The sequence below is a fragment of the Dermacentor silvarum genome, chromosome 10, assembly GCF_013339745.2.
Source record: "Dermacentor silvarum isolate Dsil-2018 chromosome 10, BIME_Dsil_1.4, whole genome shotgun sequence".
NCBI lineage: Eukaryota > Metazoa > Arthropoda > Arachnida > Ixodida > Ixodidae > Dermacentor > Dermacentor silvarum.
Window position 1 is genome coordinate 156,946,620 of NC_051163.1, and position 12,569 is coordinate 156,959,188.

The following is a 12,569-nucleotide window of genomic DNA, read 5'->3' on the forward strand; positions in this document are numbered from 1 at the left end:
CGCACAAAGACGAACTTGCTGGTTCGTTTTTTCTTTATTCCACACGGCGCGCGCCGCCGCTGCCGCGGATGCATGGAGGTGAGCGCCATCTGGATAGTGTTGTGAGGAACCGAGTGGGGCGCGTCGATCTTACTTACAGACCTGAAACGCCAGCTAGAGAAATGGCTTGTGCTTGAGTTTCCGCGTAACAGAATTATGTTTCCTAGTATATTCAAATTATATCCCTATTGAAAAAAATGTGAACGAGAATGTACGAGAAATAGTGTACGCGATTATTGCTCCGTAGACTGTGCGAGAAACTCGTTCAGTCTGCGAGAACTCGTTGAGTCTACGAGAACCTCGTACAGTCTACGCAGCGACCATCGCGTACATTTCTCGCACACATGTGTACGAGATCGCGTTCTTGTCACTGAACGAGATTCTCGTACATTATGAACGAGTTCGTTTCTACGAGCTGAGTGCGTACAAGATGACGAGCTTGTACGACCTGCGAGAGTATGCACCCTGAAAAAGATACGCACCTCATATTCATATTTAGTATAATAATGCAAATACAATTCTTGTAAATACAAGTGTTCATGCATGAACACTTGTGCTGACCTTACTGCAGTGTTGTGTTGCTGTAATGGTTTGTTCAGAAATCTACAGTAAAGAGTTATGTTGAGGTGAAAAAAAAGGTCAGGTGAGGTAATGGTTTGTACTTGTTAATAAACAAGTACACGTTACACAGGTTCTTCAGCACACCTATTCAAGCTTACATTAATAGTGAAGTCCTCCGATTTTAAGCAAGAGCACGTCACACATCTCGCAAGTGTTGTTTATTGGACCTTGTAATGGTACTTCAATACACCCAGTCTGTTGACAGAAGACCACTAGAATGTGTTGCTTGAGTGAGAGCTTGCCGTGCACCTGAAAAAGTAAACAAAAGCCAACAGTTTTTTTTCACACATGCAATAAGATAACACATAGGCAAAAGCAGTTTAGCTGACATTCACACAGGTAAGAATGCTTTAGCATTCAGAACATGCGATACTGAACAAAATTTATTGAAAATAAGTGGTTTCCTGCAATGCTTATGACTCCTAAGGAAACTTGCATTATAGTGTCGTAGAATAACCTGTTACATTAGCAGATCACTGAAACAAGTGTTATTACAATAAAAAAGGCATTATTTGAGTAATAATAATTACTAGTACTGAAGCAACATAAGTAACATGCATAAAATCTACTTTTAGAGAGCAGCATCAACAGGTCGAGCTAATTAAATTACTTGGAAACTGCTATTCTGCAAGCAAAACTAAAAATCGTGGTGGCGTAGTGGCTTTGGCATTGCACTGCTAAGCCGAATGGCGCATGATAAAATCCCATGCACAACGGCTACATTTTGATGGCAGCAAAGTGCAACAACACCCCCATAAGGTGCATTGGGCACATACCCCCGGTGTTCAAAGTTAATCCAGAGTTCCCCACTACAGTGTCCCCCATAATCATATTGTGCAGAAGGACTTGGTGTTAGGCAAGTTGCGGTTTGCTGAACGACATAGCGCAAAGGCACAAATACACAGAAGATACACAGACACACGTCACAGGCGCTACTAACAACTTTATTTGAAGCACAGCGAGATACAGTATATGTACTCCTCACAACGTGCAGGCGCACCAGCCACTTCGGGCAGAGCACAGAGGGCGATTATCAGGGCTAACACGATCATTTTGAAGATCTAAAGAAAGCAAGTTCCACATCATGAAAACAATATAGGTCAACTTTCACAAGCACTACTTTTTTTTCTTTTATGTAAAATGCTTCCAACAGCTCACGTGCTGTTTTATCTTTAGTTCTGCCCAGGATCTTCCCATCATGAAATCTCGCACGACAAGGACAGGCTTTACAGTGTGCTGAAAGATGCGCATTCAAGTCTTTCGTCGTGTTGTTAGCATGCTCCATGATTCGATCATTGATGCAGCGGCCAGTTTGTCCTACATAGGACTTTCCACAAGACAGTGGGATTTCATAAACCCCTCTGGTAGCACATCGCCAGTAAGGTGTGACGTGTTGTACTTGGCAGCCTACCTTAGATCTGCCCATTATGCGGGGACACAGTTGGGCCAGCATATTGGGAAAAGAGAACACTACAAAAGCGGGCACACTGGTGAATGAGGCCAGAGCTGGTGAGCCGAGTGGCCCAAGACCGCAAGTTGTACCGTATGTGCATAAGTTGAGCCACAATTTAAAGAAAGTGGCGAACAAGCATGAAGTGCCTCGATTGTTCTCTGTTCCCAATAGGCTGGCGCGAACGTGTCCCAGCATAATGGGCAGATCTAAGGTAAGCTGCTAAGTACAACATGTAACACCTTACGGGCAATGTGGTCCCGGTGTGGTTTATGAAATCCCACTGCCTTGTGGAAAGTCCTATGTAGGACAAACTGGCTGCTGCATCAATGATTGAATGAGGGAGCATGCTAAAAACATGACGACAGACTTGAATGCGCATCTATCAGCAAAAAAAAGCCTGCCCTTGTCGTGCGAGATTTTATGATGTGAAGATCCCAGGCAGAAGTAAAGATAAAATTGCATGTAAGCTACTCAAAGCGTTTTACATAAAAAAGTAGTGCTTGTGTAAGTCAGACCTCTGTTGTTTTGTACGACGTGGAACTTGCTTTCTTTAGATCTTCAAAATGATTGTGTTAGCACGGATAATTGCCCTCTGTTGTCTTCCCGAAGTGGCTAGTGCGCCTGTGCATTCGGAAGAGTATATATACAGTATCCTGTTGTGTTTCGAATCAAGTTATTAGCAGCACCTGTGACATGTTTTCGTATATCATCTGTGTATTTGTGCCTTTGCCCTACAATATGTTGTTCAGCAATTATACTGAGGTTTTTACAAATAAAACCCAAAAATTTTATTTAAAGCAAATAGTATTGCATAAGGCCAAATGCTTATATAGAATCATCTGACAGCAGCTACGTTTAACAAAATTTAATACTTTCTAAAACAAGAAACTTTCAGATGGTTTGAGCAAAAATCTACTTATGCCAAAATTATTGTCATTAATTTTATATGGCCCATTCCGCCTTACTTTCTTGTTAACCAAAATTATATATGCAGTGCAGGTGCTCCTTACACCTAAAGAAATTGTCACCGTTCCTTAAAGTGCATGGTTTTGTTTCAAATGACAGCACAAGTATGCTTTGCGATTGTTAGCCAATGAAATGATTGTCAAACTTCTTGAAATCACGGACTCCTGGACAGGATAACTAGTCACATTGGGCACCCTTTCATCAGTTTTTGTCCACAAAATCAAGCAAGTAAAGACATTACCCTGAGTCTGCAACTGTTAATGCGTTCTCTTTGGTAATGATAATTTTATGGTCATTGACCCAAGCCAAGCCAAAAAAGCTCCCTTTCTGGAGCCGAGACGGGTTCCTGAATTACACCATGGAAGGTAAGCTCGTGGGCCCTTCTCCTGCTTCAGAAAGCTTACTGCTGGCACGTTACACGATGCAGCTTACTTTCGTCAGTGTTGGGTGAAGTGCCAGTGTTGAAGTTGTCTTTTGCGCAGAATGGCAGTTTCAGGTTTAGTGGGCTTGTAGGAAGACAAGCTCAAGATAACTTCCTGGTTTGAACAGGCTGTTTTGGTTATAATACATCAAGCTTTCTTGTGACTGCCCGCACAGGTGGTCCGTTAGTCTCGCTGTGAAGTTGACATTCAGCTGTATGTCCCAGAAGACCCGAATAATGGTCTGCTCTAGTTCACAGGCTCTTGATTTTCTGTCAGCACTCTTGAACTCTTGCTGCCAGTAATTTCTTCCCAGCTGGCCGAATTATCTCGAGGCCCCACGCTCACACTACCGATGCTTTCAAGTGTAGACTTTTCAGGATGAGGTTCTTTGCAGGAAAGGTGGCACTTACAGATTTCTATTCTGGACGCGAGTGAGACGAACCAGTAAGTCTTGGTAACAATGTTTTGTACATAAGTTTTGTAGAAGGTATTATCAAGGGTTCGACGAAAATTCATTTAGCCAGGTAACGACTATGAAGTTGTGGTGAATGACCAAGTGCTTATCATCGTGTTAGTGTCGATACAATTTTTCGTAAAAAATTTTTCGTGTCGATACAATTTTTCGTAAAACTCCAACAGGACTACACACAAGATGTAACCAAGACTTGCCGGTTCATTTCACTCAGGTCTTGAATAGCCACCTGTAAGTGCCACCTTTTTTTAAACCACACTTGCAAAGCCAGGAGTCTTATCCTGAAAAGTCTTCAATTGAAGACATCAGTAGTGTCAGTGTGGGGCCTCAGGATAATTCAGCAAGCCGAGAAGAAATTGCTAACAGTACAAGTAAAAGTATGCCAACAGAAAATGAAGGGCTTGGAAGCCGATGTATTCTTCGCAAAGTGTCAACTACAGGGTCATTGTTCACGAGTTCCCGGATGCGTAACTCCATGCCAACTTCATGCCGACGCTAAGGAAACACCAGGGCAGGCAGTTGCAAGAAAAGAAATTCAGTGCTCTAAGAAAAATGCGGCCACTCAAACCATGAAAGTAATGTTTAACTTGTCTTCTTACAACTACACTGAACCTAAACATGCTGTTTTGGGCAAGGGAACAAACATCAACACTGGTGCCCTGCCTGACTCTATGAGAGTCATCTGCGCCGTGAATGGTGCCGTCAGTGCACTTCCGAAGATGAGGCCCGCACCTGCACTGTCAGTGTGCTGTACGAATTTCAGAAGCACATCCCACAAGCTTGTCTGCCTAGCAAAGAAGCTGTGTGGGGCTCCAAAACCCATAGAACCAACGAACACAAACCCAAACCTCGTCCTTTCAACTCTCGCTTTATATTGCTGTGCAAGCAGTAAAATTGGATGGTGTTAGTAGTGTTCTGTCCTGTCACCTCCTTGCCTTTCCTATGAATTTTATGCTAAATAAGGCTTTTTCTTGGTGAAAGAGTGCTAGTTTAAGGCATAAACCAGCTCCATGGCAGTTTGCAATTAAGGAATGTAAACATTTGCTGAAAATAGGTCCACGAAGAATATTTCAAAAAGAGCACTTAAAAAAAACACACGTGTATCTATCACCAAGGCCAACCCTTGTGTCTTCTATCTCAACATATTTCTCAAAACTCAAGCTCAAAACTGATATCCAGGTGCAAGCTCTCCATATCATATTACCTTGTCAATGATGAAGCAAAGCACGCTGGTGCCTGGATGTTGTGGGACCAACTCAGGCGTGGAGATCAGCACTGATCAGCAACACAGCACAGTCTGCTTACACTTTCTCTGCAGGCCCAGCCATACCTGCATTAATACAAGTGGGCTTAGTGTCACGTGAGTATAATATAAAAAGTGACACCGTGAACAAATCAATCCTTGTTCGGTATACATATGAAAAAATGTAGATATTCTCCATATAGCAAGCTTCACTTTGAGTAACAAATCCTGCACTATAAGAAAAATATGATGCATGAGCCATCTATGCAAGAAAATTAATTGAAGATCCCTTTTTTTGCCTCCCTCCTCCTCCTTGTGTATAGGTGGCAGTCAGGTTAAGTAAAGTAGGCCAGACAGCCACATAGTGTAAGCAAAGGTGGTCACTTGGTGGGCCAATTATGATACCATAGCACGACATGCATTCTGCAGGCACTGCAATGTTAAAGCACCCATAAGCCTAGCAGCATTACCCAATAGGGCTAACCAATAAGTGTCCCCAGCAGCATAACTCAGCATGTCTACCAGGAGGCTTTCATTACACTTTGACAACTATCCTCCTATGGCTTGAGCCCAATTTTTGTCAACAGAAGACAAGCTTTAAGCATCTGCACAAGGGCACTTTAAACAGTACCACAATAGCTTCCTACCTAATCCCACCTTTAAAATGACATTGGTAAGTTCAGTACCATGTGTAGAACCAATCAAATTGTTCTGCAATCAAGTAAGCATCCCCTTTTCATACACGCAAATATCAGCAACACTACTACTGCCATATGGCATTTTGTAGACAAAAACACCAAGCGCAAGAGCTGAAGCTTGGGCAAGTTGGTAACAGTTCATTTTGATGGTGTTCATGGCACACACATGCCAAAAGAATAAGCGACAGGCAGACAGTGAAAAATAACTGTCCTCTTTCACACTCTGTGTGTCCCTTAGTGCCTTGGAATGTGTGAGCTGTGAATGCCACCATCTGCCTGTCCCTTTTCTCCTTAGAAAGTGTGCACTGTGAATAGCATGGAAAGGAACATAAGAGACCAGATAATGCTACAATAGATAAAAGAAAACATGCTCTCTGATGCAACACGTCTTTAAGCAACTTAATTTTCAACCAACATCCTAAGCCTGCCGCGCTTAAAAACTCACTGAAGTTGCTGTGTAAGACAACAGCTTGCTTTTACAAAAAATAGAGTTAGACTTATTCTATTATTTTTGCAAACTGGTGCTTCAGTACTGTGAAAAGGTGGTATTATTGAAAACCAGCTTAATTTTTGTGTAATAAAAAAGCCTAGTCAGCTACAGAGATCAGGCTTGATATAAATTTGCCAGTGAACACGGTAAATCAATATTTCCATGACTGTTGAGGTAAAAAGAATCGTTGACAAATTCCCAACACACTATGCATGTTTTGGAGAAGACAGTGCTTTTCTACTGCAAGCATTTAACAGAGCCCCAGTGAATACAGTATGATATAACTTATTGCAGGACATTTCAAACAGATCCTCTTTATGGCTTCTTAGGGACTTGGGTAATGAAGAGTAAGTGCAGTGACATCTCTGAGCACCTCAAAGACAATACTGGTGATTACATGGCAACACAACTGCTGACATGCAAGATAACTTTCGGGCAGTGTTGTCTCATGCCACATCAATCAGACAAAACTTTAAAGGGACACTTAAGGGAAAAATAATTATTTGAGATGCATTATTACTCTTCCGCAAACCCAGAAAGACTGCAGTTATCCAAAAGTAGAGGCTTGATAAGCTAGAAAATACACAAGAACGATATACAGGTGGTGAAACCACAATAAAGTTCCCACACCTGCTGGCTGTCTGCTAAGGCCTAGTTAACTTGTTTTTGGCAAAAATTGACTATATTGCATTCTAAAAGAGGCAAGAACTGAACTTAGCAATTTTGGAGCAAGTGTACTGAACCGCAACAGCCAAAATATACGAAAATACTCTGGAATGCATGATGTCCTCCAACGTACGATGTTTCGCCACAAAATTTGGCAGGAAATGCCACTTTAACCTTCATTTTCTTTTTGCAATACATAACCTCTCATCACAAAACTAACACAAAAAGAAAGAATACATGATGCGTCTAAACTGTCTCCAAACAAAAAAATGTGTCCGGAGTCATTTTGTACACATTCAAACCACTTATTTTTGGCCTTGCTTAAAGTGCCTTTGTATGTCATGCAACATGAAACTGAAAAACAGGATTCACTGTAAAGGGAGAAATGAATGGGGCTCGCCTAGCGTAACGTATCTGCACAGGCTTAAGAGAAGTGTGACTCCATGGTCTAAATGAAAAAATAAAAATAAAATCACACTTTGGGCGGGTCTCAGGTTATAGTACTACTCAAAATCTTGACAAGTGCTTATTCAGTCTGTACTTATCCCAAAAGCTTGGTAATGACATACGCCCCTTTTGCACTAATGGTGTCTGCGCCAAAGGGGCTAAGGCTAAATGTTAGGTAGCCACACACATTTTAACAGTGAAATTCAAGTGCATTATGACTTTTGTCTGCCACTTTTAATAACATGTAACGGTCGATATAGCACATTATGATCTAATTATTGTAGGTCAGCATGGCCTCAGCACGGCGTGCCTAAACACTTTTGTTAGGTGAGAAAGTATTGTTTCTGGTACTCTTTCGGGAAGCAGCCTATGCCTTATTCAGAACAAAAACCTTGTTTCCCTGAGAATGTCAATCGCATATTTCAAATTGACCATTTGAAATGCACACAAAGTACAGCATGGTTTTGAGGGTCCCACTAACTATTGAAACGCACAACATCCAAGTTCAGCAGTCAACATCATAACTAAGCTTGTAGAAGTGCATATTAGCAAGTTGACAGAATAATAAGGAGAAGGTGAGAGAGATGGTCCCAACTATAAGAGAAGCAATAGCAGAGTTCAAGCTCCCTCCCATGTCAAATGCGGAAGGGCAAAGCATACCCAGCTTTCGGTTACACTCTCACCTGCGACCACTGCACCAGGCTGACTGACATGCGTAACCAGCAGTTTGTGATACCACATTATCAAACCTGCAATTTATGGGACATCAGAGATCAGCTTCAAGCTTGATGCTATGCTGCTCTAGGGATGTATTATGAACTGACTACATTTAAATGTTATGCTTCATGGTTTGTTGCAAGCTTCAGGAATTTACTTATTCATTTATAAACATACCTCATAGGCTCCAGCTGGAGTACTGCATAAGGTGGTAGGTAGAACATTGTGAGCCAAATAAAGAACATACAATAAAACAAGTAAAAAAAAGAAATAAATACTCTTTGACACTGTGGTTTCTTATCTGGCAGCTAGCTTATAAAAGTGAACAGAAACGTGTTCATGCTGGTAGTGCTTTAGAAGAATAAATAATAAGAGGTTAAACAGAAAATTCAAACACTTTCAAGCCACCTTTCGTGGTTTTTTCTTTCAACATCCCTTTAGGAATGGGAATCAATGAACAGCCGCACCCCCCCCCCCCAAAAAAAAGAGAAAAAAAAGTGTAATACATGATTTTTGACTACTTAGAGAAATAAATCTAGGAACACAGAATCTGTGCAGGCATGTATGTAAGGAATTAAGTGCAGTAATATATGCAATAACTTGCAATGCCCTTCTGCTTTCGTCGGGCAACTCATAACAAGACATAAAAGGATATGTGTGCCTCAAAACACAGTTCCTAAAAAAAATACGTCACTATACAGTCAGTAAGTAGCATATCATGCATATCTACTCAAGCCCCCAATTATACTTGACTCAGAGGAGGCTACTTAGGTATATTGATTAAACTGAAGGTAGGCGATATTTTAAAATATACAGTTCAAGTAGTACTCGAATATTATGTCGACACTGGAAGTTATGAATATGGCATCTAAAGGAAAAGTGTTGTACGTTATGCCAAACCTGCCAGCCTGTGAACTTTATGTTTTGCAAAAATCTTAGACACAATGCTGTCTTGGAAAGTCAGCATGTATTTTCTTAAAGTTTTCTCTCAGCGCCTACATTGTTCAATAGAGACACATTATTAACCATTAACTTGGAACAGCAGAAACTGACAACATTGTTTTTAGACCAGTGTGCTTTTTTCAGTGCTTTTGCTGTTGCCTTTATGAACTTATCTCAATAAACTCGTCTAATACGGGTGTCATACAGTGCACTTTTCATTGCGATCAAGCCCAATCCGGATCGAATTTCTCACTTGTGATTGGCTCTTTTGTGCAAGCTGCGCGAGTAAGCCAATTGCAGTAGCTAATTTTGATCTGAATCGGGCTTGGTAGGAAGTGCCCCTCCGGTATACTCGTTAGGGATTTTGCATTGCTAATAAAGCAGCACAAGTGCCATCACAATTTATTGTTTTAGATGCAATTTTGCAATCTCATACCACCCCATTTTTCAAGATTCTTCCAACATATTACCAATAGAATTTCATTCTCATAACTCAATGCAACAATAGTAAAATTGTAGAACGAGTCCAAATTCGTAAATCTCACCAAAAGATTCAGGACCGATGGCACGTACGAATTATACCCCAGTCACACGGACATGCCGAAGGTCCTTTGAAGTTAAGGAGCATAAAGCTTTCAAATGAACATTAGTTCAAGGGATATGTATCAGTGCTACACGGTCGCCAGGTGGTCTCCGCTGAAGCTTTTGACAGAAACCGCAACGTATTCTAAAACGCAAAAGTGACGAGAAAAAAAAAAGCACGAGGACACTTCGATGCGTAGCAGCCGATAACCAAATCGCACATGGCACCCATTTTGCTCACGAGGGTTGCAATGTGTGCTTGTTGGTAACGCATCTTGGAGGGTTAACAGTAGCGCGATGAAAAGTACGAACTGGACTTCGATAACAAACACTGTTGGAAGTTAGCGCCGTGTGTGTCCCTGTGTGTCTTCTTTTGTTCTGGCTTTTAAACGCGCTACCGTAAACCCTCCAAGACCCATTTTGCGTCGGTGTTGCCGATTCTGACAGGCCGTGCCGGCGCTGTTGTACCGGCACATTCATCATTGATACTGCGGGTGTCACAAAAGTTTTGTGCTTATAAACTTCTATATAGTTAAACTTGTTTTTAACAGGTAAAAATTGAACTTTAGTATTTATACAGAATTTTGTTTTCCTCTGTCGGACTCTAGGCTCAAAAGTATTCCTTTGAGATTTCAAAGGACAAACGCGGACTCCCTTGACTCAAAGCTCCCTTCAACTAGGCCTCCTTTGATGCGCCCATGTGACAGCGCGCGTCTTCCCTTGAAGTAAAGGATCTTTGATTCAAAGGACTTTGAAAGTGCCCGTGTGACTGGGGTATTATACCAACAGAACCTAGAACTCATAAGTGGCAGTGACTGTTTTGTACAAACCTTGTCAAAGCAAGCAGATCAGATTCCTTGTCGGGCTGCTCAGACTGCATTTTGCCACAGGCTCCCATGTGGTGCAGAGATGCCTCCGTCTCACGAAATCGTGACATCCCTAAACAATAAGAAATGTTCAGTTTATTGCAATCACTGCTGAAACTGCAAACTTGTGATTTAACAACACCGTGTTAAATTGTGAAAAGACCTCAGCCAGCTACATGGTTGTGCAAATATCTCATTCTGACATCACGGGCAGTTATTTTTATTTAACCTGTCAAATGGACGAAGACATACAGAACACTCAACACAAGAAACACAGGTTGTCTTGACAATATATAAGCAGAAAAATTTGCATACAAGCTAAAATGTGCTCATGAGTCAGTCAGAGCAATCCGGTGCCGTCTCGCGCAACATAGCTGTGAAGACAACACGTCAACGTACTTCACCACATATACCATTTCTTGCTGAGAAATTACGTACAGAAGCAGTGACATTCGCGGCATCAATTTTTGTGCCCGTTCAGACTAAACGATACTCGGCGCTAGTGTATTTCATAACAGAAAGCAAAGAAACAATATATGAAGCTCTTGGCAACATCCTATACTTGTTTGAGGGTAATTTTCATAAAACGTTTTGCTAAATGTGTACTACGGCATTAATAACAAACATTAGGAAATCACTTTTATAATTTTTGTCGCCGTACTAATCCTCTTGTGCTCCGCCTAACAAGGCACACTACACCAACTATAAAAATGCGCCAAGCGCCGGACTTACCTTTCGAGACATACTCGGCAAACGCTCCTTCGTGTCAGGTCCGGCGGCATCGACTGCACGAACTGTCCTTCCGGCATAAACACTGTTAAATTGCGGATGAACGTAATAGTACAATTTCCAACACATTCTTCCGTGCACTGTGAACCGCTGCGAGATCGGCGAGAGTACCAGAGGCTGCTAATGAGCCGGGAACAAAGAGCACGAATGGACCGAACTACGATGGCCAACAACGCCGCACCGCACGAAAGATACAGCTAGCTAGCAGCGTTGCACAGGCCCAGGGGCTTAGCGATCGCTGATGCGCACAAAAAAGAGCACATTTTCTCTCGGCAAAGCGTAAATATGATTAAACTACCACATCGACCGTCCGCAAGGAAAATATTCATGCTGCGCTCACATACCGACAGCCCAACGTTTCTAGACTGGTAACATTTTGACAGCCGAACACGGGAAAATGATGTCATTTCGTCAAGATAGAGGCACCGGAAGCTTTGCAAGAGCCGGATAAACGTCATGGCGGCCATATTGTTTACATCGTCGTCTACCGTTTTGCCGTCTCAGGCAACGTTGGTCTCTGGCTCCTCGGCACCACTGTATCGGCACGGTGCTCCATGGTAATCGTGATCGCATGGATGGTGGCGGCTGGTATTCACATGTTATGCGAGTGATGCGGCGTGTTTCAACAACGTTTCTTTCAACATCGAGGACAGCAACCTGCGGAGCAGCCGTATCAACCGGTCAGGGCCGTTAAATCGCAGCATATCGTGGTTTGGTTTGTGAATGTTTGTGAATTCAACAAGGTGTCCGTGTTTTAATGCGGCGTTATCGACGACGCATTTGGTGTCGAGTGGCGTCGTCGACGCACTTTGTTCTGGCTTGTGTGCCGTTTTGCGGATGAGTATAGTTCATGAAGAGTGCCGTCTGTGCATCGGACGCTGCTGCCACGCCGGCTCGATTTGCCAACGCGCGAGAACGTCCGCACTGTCTGTCGCGAGTGCTTTCGGACACTGCTTGTGTTCTGTGTGTGTGTGTGTGTGTGTGTGTGTGCGTGCGTGCGTGCGTGCGTGCGTGCGCGCGCGCGTCTGATATGCGTCGTTATTGTGTCAGCGATTTGCAAAAGTGTTTTTTATTTTGTTTCCGGCGTGCGCGAACGCCAGGATATGCTGCATGTTCGTCATTTAACGACCCTGCTTGAATGTAGGGACATTGACAT

General features: G+C 42.5%; 1 long non-coding RNA gene across 2 annotated transcripts; it reads right to left on the bottom strand.

Moving 5' to 3' along the window:
* Positions 1–800: 800 nt before the first annotated feature.
* Positions 801–12,246, bottom strand: LOC125940652 (uncharacterized). Of its 2 annotated transcripts, XR_007463850.1 has the most exons (4): positions 11,357–12,246; positions 10,589–10,697; positions 5,178–5,303; positions 801–909 (listed from the first exon to the last, which is right to left on the bottom strand). It is a non-coding gene; the product is annotated as an uncharacterized LOC125940652 (long non-coding RNA). The 2 variants fall into 2 exon arrangements; XR_007463849.1 differs by lacking the exon at positions 801–909 and having other exon boundaries at positions 4,138–5,303.
* Between the last annotated feature and the right edge of the window lie 323 nt (positions 12,247–12,569).